The sequence below is a fragment of the Uloborus diversus genome, chromosome 3, assembly GCF_026930045.1.
Source record: "Uloborus diversus isolate 005 chromosome 3, Udiv.v.3.1, whole genome shotgun sequence".
NCBI classification, from domain to species: Eukaryota; Metazoa; Arthropoda; class Arachnida; order Araneae; family Uloboridae; genus Uloborus; species Uloborus diversus.
This window is the reverse complement of record NC_072733.1, coordinates 143,917,351-143,932,549: the sequence shown is the minus strand read 5'-3', so window position 1 is coordinate 143,932,549 and position 15,199 is coordinate 143,917,351.

The window sequence follows — 15,199 nt, the reverse complement described above, 5'->3', positions numbered from 1 at the left end:
ATGTTAATTAAAAAAAAAAAAAAAAGAAGCAAAGAAGTGTAAAAAATAGAAGAAAAGAACACCGACTTTTTGTAACCAACTGTCCATACTTTCAATTTAAAGACGGAAAACGAATACCAAAAGAAGACGAAAAAGATGAGAGAAAACACAAATGACGAAAGAAAGACGAAACAAATGATAAAAGACGAAACGCACGACGACGAAGATTTTTTTTTTAAAGACGAAGGTGAATTTTTTAAAGACGAAGACGACATTTTTTAAAGACGAAGACGATATTTTTTAAAGACGAAGACGATATTTTTTAAAGACGAAGACGATATTTTTTAAAGACGAAGACGATATTTTTTAAGACGAAGACGATATTTTTTTTTAAAGACGAAGACGAATTTTTTTCAAAGACGAGGACGAAGAAAAAATTTTAAAGACGAAATATTTTTAAAGACGGACAGTTTTCATTTGCAGACGAACATTTTTGTGAAGACGAGAAATTTTAAGACGGGCAAATCAAAGACTGAACTTTTGAAGACGAAAAACTTTTGCAACCAATTTAATTTTAGTTTAATTGTTGTTTTGTTTTTGTTTTTTTGCTTACTATATTTTCAGGTTCGCCTGGAGGTCCAGTCGAGTGCAGGACGGCCGAACTTGTGGTGCCGACTCTGGTACACCCTGGTACACTTGCACAGCCCTTCATACAATTTAGCTTTCTTGTATGTAAAACTCGCCAAGAGATGACGACGTAGAGTCCGGCGACAAAACGAACAGCGCCAAGGGCGGTAAAACTTTTTTGATTAGTGAATAACTTGGAGGAGACGAAAGACGTAAGACGTGTTGTAAAGACGAGCAGCAAGACGGCTGCACTTCTGCATTGTAATCATTTTTGTAAATATTAGTTATGTGTAGTTTAGTTATCATTAAATGTTTAGTAGCTAAAATTATGTCATCAATGAGTGCTTTTATAAGTGAATACCAGCATTTTCATAGTTATTACCAGTAGCTCGGCATCCCACATATATATATATATATATATATATATATATATATATATATATATATATATATATATATTACTACTGTTATAAATGCAAATCATGTAAACCTTTCAACTAAAATTTTGAGTGGCATTAAAATGACGAACGTTATAACTGCCCTTGCATTTGACTGGATTTCATTAATAGAGGTTTTCCTTATTTGCAATGAAATATTTAAATGATTCGAATAGTTGAAGAATAATTACTATTTTTATAACAGTAACAAGCTAAGCTAAGTCATACTGTTTAAAATGGACTAAAAGTTGGCTACACAAAAATGATGACCATGAGGAGGAAAAATTTTTTTTGTCTGAAAAGAGAGCACTTATACAGCCGATTATTAAACAATCAGCAGCCAGGGCACATAAGGGGCATAGAGCTAGGATGGGCAAGCAAAAATGACAATTTTCTGCAGAAATTCTCAATTTGCATTTCTAGAAACGAGTATTTTGAAATGAATGACATAAGATTAAGTGAAAAAAATGACAGCGATCCGGTCCGGACTGACCGAAAACTTCCTCCCTCAAATCGTCTCCGTAGAAATTTCGCAAATGGAGACGGTTGAGGGAGGAATTACTGCATCAATCTAAAGCGGAGCGCTAGCGATTGTTACTTGAATAGATCTCTTAACCACATGTCATTTATTTTAAACCTTCGTTTCTAAAAGCATTAATTGAGAAACGACACATATGGACCAAAAAGAAAAAAAATGGCATACTCAAAACAGTTCTATAAAATTTGCATTTTACTAGAAATTGGATACTTATGCGAAAATGTTAGTCTCTTCATGCACATGTGAAGAGAAAACGACTTTTTGTTCGACAGTAAAATGAAGCGTCACTTTTGGATTTCTTCTTTGGACAATTCTTCTTTTTTTTCTTTTTTTATACATGTAACATATTTTTTACTTTGAGTTAAATTCAGTGCAAAACTATATCCGGAAAGAAGATCATTTGACGATACGAAAAGAGAAAAAGAAGAGAAAAATCGCAGTATGTACTGCAAAGATTTAATGCTTAACAGTGAAAAAATTGAAGTAAAAAGTCGCAGATAACGACATGCGTTGTAATATTTTTTTTTTTTTTCGAATGAGTATTTTCTAATGTAGCACCACTAGTTCGGCGTCTTTCGTACGAACAATTTGATATACGACTTTCAGTTCAATAGGTATCCGGAGAAGCGCCCCATCATTTGATGTCGTCAATTTCTGCCAGCGATTGAAAAGGGGGTCAAAACATGATGCAGAAACTTCCTTTTTACCCGCGTAACAACGCTTTAATGTGACGCACCGCGCTGCATGATGGGAAATCAGACGTCATCACCTTGCCCCATTTAGAGTGAAATAAATTGCGAGTAGAATTGGGTTCCGGCCCAGGGGATAAGGGCGCTTAACTTGAGTTTATTCCTTCCCGCACTGCTGCCACATTTCCTGTCATCCCGCCGACATCGAATCAGGCAAACGTTATTGCAAAAAGTCGGAGCGCCATCTATTAGATAACATTGAAACTGTAAATTGATCTGAATTCGGAATTGAAGCTGAAGACCTCATTAAAATTAGCATAAGAAAACTGAGCCTTTTTAGTATTCCATGCGGAGTACACCTCATGAAAGTGTTACACGCTTCAAAAATTCTTTTGTATAGATCTCAAAAAAATTCCAATTTCGGTGTCGTTATTTTGGTAGTGAAAAGATTATGTATTTTTGAATTACAGTTTTCTGTTATGAATGAAGAAACATTCGAATCTAAAGAGGAATAGTATCTTCTTCTTTCTGCGGTTTTCTTTTATTTCTTTGACAGTCATAAGCTTTCAGCGATTTTTTTTTGCCCAATTTTCTGTTTTTCTTTTTAAAGTTCGGATAATAACAATAATAACATAACATTTATAATAATAATAATAAAATAAAAAACGAGAGAGAGGGGAAAGACTGAGGGTGGAAGAAGAACGATTCGTGTTGCATTTTTGAGCGAAAGTTCTTAGTTTCAGGGCCACCGAGAGCCAAGACAAGCAATTTATTGACCAGGCCTCCTCTCCCTCAAAAAACTTCTAAAACTTACACTACTCCAATTCCGAGCCCCCCCCCCCCCCAAAGGGACGTGCCCCTAGTCTCCGAGGGCACTAAGCTGACCAGACCAGACTTGTCATTTCAATATTTTCCCCGCCGGGGGGGGGGGGAGAGCAAAAGGTATGTATTCGATGTAAATTGCACCAAAAACAGCAAAAAAAAAAAAAAAAAAAGCCACTTACGCATAAACACATTAATTTTCCAAAACCAAAGAAAGGGCAATTGACCTCCCTAAATAACGGGCCTAAAAGACATGGACATTCGTCAGCCCTGCCAAATTTTGCTAAAAAAATTATCTACAACTGGGGTAAAGCTTGACCACGGAGAGATGCCAGATGACCTTGAAGCGGAAGCATCATTTGTATCATTAGTTGTATCGTTGTTTGTTATTATTTTGTAATAGATAAGATCAGCTAGAACGCGCCTCTTACTACTCGGCGCTTTCCTATTACAAATGATACATTATCGTACAAACGATGTTTCCGAATACACCGGGCAGTCAAATGGACAAAGTTCCTACGGAAATTCTTCAGATTTCTTCAAATTCTGCAGATTTTATGCCAATACCTTCAAATTAAAGAAATAATTTTGCAACATTTCTCTCCGAATTTCTTCAAATTAAAAGTAAATCTACAGTTCACGTAAAAGACGCTTATTTGGCTCAAAACTCGATTTTTCGCATGAAAAAAAAATATATATGATGCTTATATAAAATCGCTAATACGTAGTTCAAATTTAGGCAACACCATATCCTTGAATTGGAAAGTTTAGATTTACTTCTAAAGTTTCAACAAACTGTAAGAATAAAACAAGTATAAAATTATCATCCAGTTTGAACAACTCCTTTATACCACTACCGGGGCTTGAATTTCTCCAAAAAAGGGAAACAATGGTCAATTTTCAAAAATTTTATGAAAATTTAGGTTTTAAAAATTTTGCTTTAATACTATTCAAATGCTTCCCTTTAACATATCTTTATTCTCTGTCATATATCTTTAATATTATTTTTATTCTTTATAGTTTTTTTTTCATACATAAACCTTAAAATTTCGCAAAATTAACCAAAAATTTACTTCTTTATAGCTTTTTTTGCACACTGCCATATTTTTTCTTTTACAAACCTGTTATTATTTTTTGCAATGAATGTGCACAGTTGGAATTTTTAGTTGGAAATGCAATAATATTTCATTACAGTAAAAGCCCAGAACCCACCACAAGGAGGTGGCTGCATTTCGTATTCCATTCTGTCCTTCCAACCACCTACTCACGTTATTATTTACAATTACTATAACAGATAATGATTTTAAACAGGTTTCCACTTTTGAATCAAGGTTTGATGTTGGCCTTACTCAGTTTTGGCATTCATGATCGCGAGTATAAGTTTCCATATCAATTTACAGCGTCTATCGTTTCATTAAATACTAATCTACCGACTCACTAACCTGTTTTACAACGCTTTTAACAGCCGGACAGTGAAAGCGGAAAATTTAATGCTTTGTTGGTGAAGTTTTAACTCTGCTAGAAAAAACAACTGTTATAACCTTTGCCAGATCGCGATCGGAAGGTATCGAAGTTATGAAAACTGATTTAATAGGCAATAAAAAGTACTTGATGCAGTATCACCATAACTGTAAATTAAATTCGCGGCATCATGAATTATTAAATCTAAAATACTGGTCATACTTCAGAAATCTAAACTAGTTTCAATGTATATTTATCAAGGAATATAAATTAAAACGTCAGGGGTGTTGGGGGATTTTCGTCTTCAATTTCCATTGAATTAAACTCAAAATACATTTAAAAACTGAAACATTAAAAAATAATAATAATAAAAGAAAGGAAAAAAAAAAACTTAAAAATTGAATGACCAAATAAAGTTATAAATTCGTAAAAAGAATGTATTAAATCAATTAATTAAAAAATTTTAGTAGCAAAATGCATTTAATTTACTGATTTGCTAAATAAACGTAATATATACATTAGTAGATGGGGAATGTGGGGCAAAGAGAAATAGCAGGCAAAGTGAAATGGTGAAATATTTATTTCGCTTTTAGTGCCACTTACCTATTATTATTTTAACTATACAGAAACATATGTGTAGGCTATTCTAGTGAAGAAAAAATTACCCCTGAAACTCAAAGCACATGATAATACAAGCAATTTTCAAAAATGGGTACTTAGATTGTAATATTTATTAGTAAGTCAAAAATTATTTTGATATTATCAAATGAAAAAGATCTTCTTTTTACCATTTAAAAAATTAATTGGGACCTTCTAATAGTCAGTGCAGTATTTATTTATTTAATATTTAGCTTTTTTTATTTTTAATATTTTTCAATTAGTGAAGTGCATATGGGGCAAAGTGAAATAGTTCATTTCGTTTATTCATTCAATCAGTTACTAAATCACTAACGTATTCATTTATTAACTAAATTATTTACGTTCTCTTATTTAATAATTCACTTATTAATTCACTCATTCACTTATTTTCTTATTCATTCACACTATTTTATTCACTCATTTATTTTCCTCGTGTATTAATTTATTACCTTATTTATTTATTAGTATATTGTTAGTATATTTTCATCAATTTGATTATCCTTTTATTCGCTCGTTAATTTGCTCATCATTTAATAAAAACATTTTTCACAAACGAAAAGAACACATTTCATTCGAGAAATATTCCATTTTTCACTTTGCCCGATGAAAATAAAAAGTGAAAATTTTCTACTTTTTTAGGGCACAATTTTATTACCAAAAATAAAAAATAATGTTTCAATGACAGTTTTATCATAAAATACAATGTTCCTTCTTTATGTACTGTAATTTTCAAACCAAATTTTCAATTTGTTCATCTTGAAAAACCTCAGTCATATTAACTATTTCATTTTGTCCCACATTCCCCGACGATTTTTAAAATTAATAGGCGGTGCCGTGAAAATCAAACTTCGCAACGATGTGAGAGTTGAATACCGTTTAAGACGAGGACAGCTTCCACCGAGAAATTGCACCGGTCACGGTAAAAACACGTGACCTGTGACGTATCGTTAAGCTCCACCCGGTGACGTAAGCTGGTCTACTTAGCCACAACTTATGAAATTTAAAGCTTCTTGAATTTCTTCGGTACCCCTCATCAGATCCAGACCAAATTACCATAGGAGTATCTGGGAAGAGTCTGGAAAGGGTATCTGGAAGAGACATACCCTTTCAAACAAAAAAAAAAAAAATAATTTTTCAAATCGGTCCAGGCGTCTTCTAGTAATTGGAGAACATAGATAAAAAGCCTCCGACAAATTCTCAACCTCCTTTTTCAAAGTCGGTTAAAAACAGCGTCCTATTCATTACCACCACTGACAGGTGGCGTAGCGTGAAATTTTTCTTGTTGAAGGGGGGTGGGTGGAGGTTCATAGAAAATTTTTCGAAATTAAAGGCCGAGAAGCGCAATTTTAGGCACTTGCAAATGTGTTCATGCGCATATAATTAATAATTTTGTTGTTTCATGGAGGGGGTGTATGAACTCCCCCCCCCTATGAAGCACTGACCCATTCAATCCCATAAGTGGAGATGGGTGCTGCAATGGACTTCTTTCGTATTTTAACTATTGCTCATTACATGTGATTTTTTTTCAAGCTCTTTAACATTATTTATGCAGCAGAACATGCATTGAAATCATTCTGAACATTTGAACAAAATCTGACCAGTAGATAAAATTGCAAAAATAAAAGAAAAAAAAAATTCCATTTTTAACCGACTTCAAAAGGAGGCGGTTATCAGTTCATACCGTATGTATGTTTTTTTTTTTTTTGTTTGTCCACTCACAGCGTCTCACCTAGTGAACCGATTTTGATGATTCTTTTTTTAATGGATAAGAGATGGCTCAACTTAGGTCCCATTACTTTGTTTGACCATATATGTTCTTTAGAAAAAAAGTTATGGGCAAAAAAACAGTAAATTTCATGCAATATCCCTATTAAATGATTAAATATGAAACCCATTGTTATAAAAGTTTGGTGCGATATAACAGTAACATTAATAGTAATCATAATGATAATTTTGAATAAAGGCTTCTCTGAAGCAAGCATCAAGTTTCTTCAGTGTCATTGCTCCATAGTGGTGGTAAAGCTAACCTGGAAGCGAGGTGATACAGTGATCAGGATCTGCTTAGCCTTGACAATACTACCTAGTTATGTTTGCCTCAACTATACAGGATTATTGGGCGGTAATTTACTGAATATACCATGCCTTGCCTTCAATATTCGAGTTGAACCGAACCATTGTTTCGGTCACTCGTCTGGTCTGCGCTAATTCTATATTAGCTACCAGTTTGTTTGGCACTCTTGGCTTCCTTAAGAGGTTTTCCATCTCCAGCTCAGTCACTTTCCTATGCCGGGCTGATGAGTGCTAATAAGCACGAAACTGCAGTCCTCGGCTGGAAATGACTGAGCTGGCGGTGTATTTCATGTATTTCTGCTTTAGCCCTGGCTATTGGGCGGTAATTTACTGAATATACAGGATTGCATCACAAGCAACTGGTACGCTGTGAAATGCAAATTAGTTAGGGATATTTAAATGGTTATAATTAAATTAACGCACAAATGAATTCCAGAGAGGAACTAAGATAAATTTTTAGTGCCAATCGCTTAAAGTTTAAGGCGTGCTTAACGTTTTTTTTAGTATGGAGCATTTTAATGAAAAAAATATGGCAAAGTTTCGTGATGGTAACTTCTTACTTTTGCTGAAATATCTACATTTACACTAAAAAGAATGAAATAAAAAAAATTTGAAAAAAAAAATAGAACCGACTTCAAAATTGCTCTAAAAAGTGAAAAATAATTTTATTCTTTAAGCACCATCGATAATTCTTTTAAACATAATTTTTGAAGTTGGCGCAAAAACGATGCCACAGCCATAACTCAACTACAACTATAAATTTAACCAGGCCTAGTTTCTTCACTACCACATACATTATGCATTGATAACAGCATATTTGAGTAACGATATAAATGTTTCGTTCCTAACTTTGGATGATTTTCTGAAAAAAATGTGAAGGACGCATGGTTACACTGGATTTTATTTTTTGTTTTTGCGCCAACTTCAAAAGTTATGTTTAAAAGTATTATCGATGGTGTTTAAAGAATAAAATTATTTTTCACTTTTTAGAGCAATTTTAAAGTCGGTTCTATTTTTTTTTTCAAAATTTTTTTATATTACAACTCTCCAGACCCAGTGGTTGGAAAAACTACATTTTTTTTGTAGCGAACTACAACTACAACTACTTTATTATAAATGTAGTTAACTACAACTACAACTACTTTTTTCAAAATGTAGCAACTACGAACTACTTTTGAAAAGTAGTCGCTACTTCGCTACTTTTTTAAAAATAAATTAATGAAAAGCGTTGAATTTAAAATGTGAAAGAATTCAACCTTCAAACTTTCAATTCTTTCCTGACAGTGAATTTTTAATTCAAGAAGTACAACTCGGCTACTTGAAAATATAAATAAATGCAGGTGTAATTTGATTTAAATTTTACATAGATATACATATACATAAAATTGATTGCAGAGAAGAAAACATATTTTAAACAAAAGAGAAACATTTTAATTTCCATTATGGGAGCTGATTTTATAGGAACTTATATTTTGTAGAAGCTAAGTAATTGATTTTCAGCTTCAAGTTACGGGCCTGGACATGGACACCATCTCCTTTCTTACGCCACTGATAAAATGAATGAAAACGTTATTCAATTTTACCGAATAATCTGAAAAACTTACAATATTTAATAATTGACTTTTATTATGTTAACATGTCAAAACTCAATCAGTAAAAAAGAAAAAAAAAAGAAATAAAAAAAATATCCCAAACGGTCCTAGTATTAAAAATCAAATATTAATAAATATCCGAAACATGAAAAAGAACTAAGAATGTTTACTTTACTTCTATGTGTTATTTAAAACTGCCGTGGATTCGCACAGCAACGCAATTCGAAAAACGGGAAACGGCTGTATAGCGAGCTCTTCTCGAAGAACGAATTTTGAAGCTAGCGCGAAATCCTCACCCGCAACGTGAAAATTTTCAGAACTGAATCGATGGGCTTAAGTATTGCCTTTTTTTAATTGGGTACTTTTTTTTCTTTTTTTTTGGTGCCGTGAATGGATTTTTTCTTTAGCATCACTGAAAGCGGAAGTTCTCACACTGTACTAATCTAAACATCGCTTTGTTGACGTATAAATCACCACTCCGTACATTTTTCATTCAAAATATGACGTTGATGAAACATAATTTTACATAAGTGGGCTGTTTAGCTAAAGTTTGAAAATGAAAGGAAGAATAGAAAGTTTCTGACAGTTTTTGAAATGCTTGAACAACTAAAAATGCGTGAAATATAATTACTGCATCTATTGTACAGTACTATTGTTGTGGTTGTGCTGCATTTTATTATTGCTACATACTATACGTACCGTACTGTTTCATTTTACGCCATTCTCTCTCATTGATTATGTGCATCCTAACAGTATTTTCATTCAATAACACAGCTTTCTCACCTGTGCGAGGAACGCATCCCTCACGTAAGATGCTGATGACATTGATACCAAAGCTTTTTGCTGAACGGGCAAAGTTTGCATGAAACGGAAAAAATTCCGTTATCATAAATTTCTATAAGACTAATATTTAATGTTAACCGGTCAAGGCCTGAAACATTTTAAAATGTTCATCCACGGGACATTTTCTGCTGCCAGAAAGCACAAACGTTGCACTAAATTGGCAATTATCGCTTATTCTTTTCTTTCTATGCACGCTCTATTCAAGGTGAATAATGGGGAAATTTGAACATCTCGATGCTAAACAAATTAATGGCGTCAAACAAAGAACGTACGGTATCATATGCCTGAGGTCAGCTCGCATTTTTCAAAGTCTTATGCGAATCTGATTGGTGTAACTTTTACTCGCTAAAGACTTCCACCAGTCAGATTTGTTTGAAACCTCGTTTCTTTTTTTTTTTGAAACTTTATTTAAAAGTAGTTTTTCGAAATCGCTACAAACTACATTTTTTTTGTATCGAACTACTCGCTACTCTACTTTTTTTCAAAAGTAGTGCGCTACACTACAAACTACTAAAAAATGTAGCTACTACAGTAGCGTCGCTACTTGTAGCGCGCTACTTCCAACCACTGCCCAGACCGATCAAATATTTCCACGGGCCGGTGCCGGTCTGCTGGGCAAACGGTTAAGAATCGTTGCTTTAAGAGATCTCGTTTTCCAGGATAAAGCCTTTTTATTTTTGGACATTTTGAGCGTTTTACTCTTATGTGTTGCTTGGTTATCTGGTTTAGTTGAAAAGGTATGAAAGTGTCACATCAGGATATAAATGATGATGTCAATTCGTGTAGCATTTACGTTAGTTAAACATTGTTGTTTTTGAATTTAAATAAATGCGTTAATATAATAAGCTAAGAATGGCATTAAGTTAATGATTGTTTAATGTTCAAAAAAAAAAAAAAAAAAAAAAAAAAACACACACAAAATATCAGAAAAAAAAAAGCATGGTACATTTTAAGAGAAAAAATGGCATTACCCAACATTGATCCACTTTATTCCAGCCATTAAGAAACGAAATAAAAAGTTAAAAAAAAAATCAGAATTTACATATCTGATTGCTTTTAGCAGATGTAATAAACTTCTGTTAAGGGAATACCTTTAAGTATCCCTATTATTTGCTAAACTATGAAAGACTTTTAGAAGTTCGTAAACCAAGTTTTTTTACAAAGCAACTTCTGATGACCATGAAAATTAAATTTAAGACCAACAAATAGCCTCTATAGTCCTACAAAAATCCTGTAACAAAACCACATGGTAGTGTTCTTGAACAAACTTGATTTCAGAAACAAATTTTGCTGCTTTTTTTTTAGTGATGAGTAAACTTCATAAGTCTGCAACTTTATTTTCTTAAATTGTTAAAATGAAGAAAGAAGTAATAAATTGAACTCATCTCCTAGAGTAAGTTCTTTTAGTCCATTATTATTTGCAGTTTCTTTATTTTTTGTCATAAAGGAAAAAAAAATGTGACAGAATTTCTCCAGACCAAGCACTCGGGGTACGTTGTTCTACTTTTACTACACCCACAAAGAAAGAAACTTTTAGAAGAATTAGAAAAGCAAAGTTCTAGTAATAGCCTCAGTGAAGTTTATGAAGAACCAAGTCGAGCTTAATCTTGAGAAAACGTAGATGGTTCTGGCATGAATAGTGCAAAAGTAGAAGTTGGACAATTTAATATTTTACTATGTTATATTGATCCTTAACCTTTTTTTTCCCATGCTAAACACAAAAGTACATAAGTTAGTTACAAATATTGGAGAATATTCATCATTAAGGTTGTTATAAAGTTGTTTTCGTAAAGCGGACCGATGTACCCGGTGCTCGGGGCATGTTGGTCGGACTCGCAGAGTTAATTGCTGACCATTAACTTTCCAACAAACCATTCATTAACATCTTTTATATTAAATCAATACAAAACGAGCTGATGTGTGCATCACATGATTTCTTTTTACTCCAATTTAAAGTCATTTCCCCACTACTGGCACTTTTAATGTGATTCAGTAGTTTATTCTCTTAATATCACCAACAGTGGCCAAATTGGAACAGATTAAAAAAAACGCCAAATTTGTCGCCGAGTAGGCGACAAAACTTGGCGACCAAAAGACTGGCGATATATCGCCAAGTGTCCGCCAAATTATAACACCCCTTGAGTTTACATCGAAATTAACAATGATTTCCCCCCAAAAAGGGGCAAAAGACCCCTTTTAAAACACCCGAATGCAACCAAAAAGAGAGGTGACAACTAGACCCCACTAGGAGTCTATGTACAAAATTTCAACTTTCTAGGACTTACCGTTCTTAGTTATGCGACGCACATCCGCACGTACGCACATACGTACATACAGACGTCACGAGAAAACTCGTTGTAATTAACTCGGGAATCGACATTATAGATATTTCGCGTGTCTATACGTTCTTAGGCACTTATCCACGGGTGGTCGGGTCGAAACAAAAACCCAATATTCATTCAGGGCTGAATAAAATGGAAATTAAGATCGCTTTTTGAGTGAAATTTTTTTTCGCAAATACAATACTTCCTTTTTTGTAAAAGGAAGTAAAATGTTAATGGTTACTACAAAAAAGGTTAATGAATAGAACATTTTCAAAAAAATCTGGGATGATGAGTTTATGGTAGAAAATAAAACATCTTATATATTTAACTTTTTGAAGAGATAAAAAATGAAAAACAGTAGAGCGAACCAACGTGCCCCATCTCCCCCTATACCAAACTCGTCTTTTGTAGTTATATACTATTGAATATCTTTCTGCATATGTCTCATATTCACCCAGGAATTAACTAAGAAATGAAAGTATACATACGTTACATCATGTGACAGTATTTTTTGAATACTCCCCATGTGAATTGTTCATGGTAGCTCATATGAAAGACGTTATGCACATAAAACTTCAAAAGCGATTCGAGGACTTCAGAAATACCAACGGAATATTAAAGATCCCGCTAGTCCTCTTTTTACAAAGTTTAAACATTTTACTAAATTACCGAAGATTTCCTATACCACAATTTATACTTTCCCGTCTTAGAAAGGCATGTTCTCGTTTCGGCAGCGATATGTACTTTCATTAGGTATTCCAAGCATGCTTCAACTGAATCTTTCCTTTTGACATTTCTCAAGTCATTCGTTGCTATTCGTCTCCACAGATCCAAACATTGATCTTCCAGTGCGTACATGTCAGTGCATCTTGTCCAAATCAGATTCTTTTTTCCAGAATCTCTCGATATAGTCTTTTTGAAAAGACATTTCCTGTCGGAATTTCCGTAACGTCGTTCCGAGGTTGTGAATAAAAATGGGCTTCTGACTTTCCACAGTTACCATTTTTTTTTTGGAATAAATCCATTCGTTGCAATGCTGTCACCTTGGATTTTTCCACACTGGAGAATCGAATTTCGAATGTTTTGACCTTCCTGGATTGCAAAGTGGAAGCTATTTCATACCACTTACTGTTATTTCAAAAGTCTCCCTTTATTCGTGGAAAATGATTCATGCTTTTGCATAGCATTTATTTTCTTTGCCTCCAGGTTGATTTGACAATTTCTGAACGCAGGAAAATATCCGAAAGGAAAGTTGTTCTTCAAAGAAATATTTATTCTTACGTTTCGTGAATTTTCATTGATTTTTTTTGCAACGCACGTTATTGCTTGCCAATATTATAAGAAAGGCGCAAATTGAAGCGAGTTTTTGTTTACGATTCGAAGCCCCATATTTTCTGTTGAAATGAATGTATGGAAATCAAAAAAACATTTTCTACTTTCTTGAAGAGAAGAAAACATACGTTCTCTGAATTAGAAATATGGGATAGGAAATCTATGAATATTTGCAACAATTTCTTGGGGTTTTTTAAACATTTTCATTTCACTTTTTTTCAGTGAATTTTCGTTTTTTTTCATCCTTTGTTTTGCTAAGGTAGTTGTTGGACCAACATAATAAGAAGGGGCTGCAACGTTTTAAGTTATGAATAATATTAGTTTAAAATCTGCTATAAAAAGTTACACAATAAAAGATATGTATCTCAATTCAGGGGTGCCCATTCCCCCCCCCCCAAGTTTAATGGCGCAAATCCCCCAAAATTTTTCTCAACTCTTTCCCTTTTTTATTTTTTTTTAACTCTCTTTTTAAATTTAATTTTATTATTGTTTTTTTAATATTTTTATTTTTTTTATTTATTGTTTTTGCTTTTTAGTTCACTTTTTAATTTTATTTACTTTTTTTAAAATATTTTTTGAATTGTTTATTTATTCATTTTTGATTATTATTATTTTATTAAAAAAGTTCTCTGCTACGCCAATGTTATATACACACACAAACTAAATAAATAAATGAAATGAAATATAAACAGAATAAAATAAATAATCTAAATTAAAAATAAATCAAGAAATACATTTAAATAAATAAATTTAAAAAATTCCCCCCAAAAATGTTGATGTCGCAACTTGCGCCATAATCCTCCCTTGAGGGAACCCCTGTCTCAATTTAATATTCGAAAGTTCACTTTTAAGTCGAAAAAAAGCTTTGCAACTGCATTTGACTACCGACGTGCAGTAAAGAAAATTAGATACCTCGTAGAAGTCGATCAGGATAAGAAACAATGCTGGACGTAACCCCTTCAGTCGGAATTGTGAAATACTTCCAAAAATGTTTTTATTTGGTCGGCAGTGTACTATTGTCAAGAGTATTTTATAGAGAAAACTTCAAGTTCATAGGTGAAAAATTATAAGAATTGTGATACGTCCAATATTCCAGGCATATGTTTTTGAAATAAATATTTCCCATAAAAAACGATGAAATACCAAACTAAATTCATTGGAAAATAATCTTCAAAACAATAATAAAACATAATGTAAGCATTTGAAATGATCAATGAAATATTATACATTTGAAAAAAAAAAAAAAAATCTCAAGTAAAACTTCGCCTTTTCGACGAAAATCCATGGTTTCAAAAAAAATGCCAGTCCCAATCTCCCACTCCCTATTTGTTACCGTAAAACCGTACAACTTTAGACCACTTTATATGTAATTTTCTTCATACTTTCATTATTCTTTGCCAAAAAAGTTGAGAGTTTAACCATACACTATTATACATTTTAGCTGTAGAGTGATGCTTCGAAAAAAATTCTAAATTACACACAAAAGGAGGGGGAATTTTTTGTATAGTGGTATAAAGTTTGCACATGGTGGTGAAAACTTTAGACCACCTCATATTTTCCTTGCACTGCTAAACCACTCCCGTCTAAAGTTGCGATGCATAGATCGTTCTGTTCCAATCTCGTACAATGAAAAAACTTATAAAAAAATTTTTTTGCTTACTTTTTTCGATTTATAATTTTTTTTAATACTTTTTGAGTCGATTTCAGGTTTTTTCTTAAAATGAAACCAATTGTGAAAAATTAAATATTTTTTTTCATATATATGTATTCATATATATATATATATATATATATATATATATATATATATATATATATATATATATATATATATATATATATATAT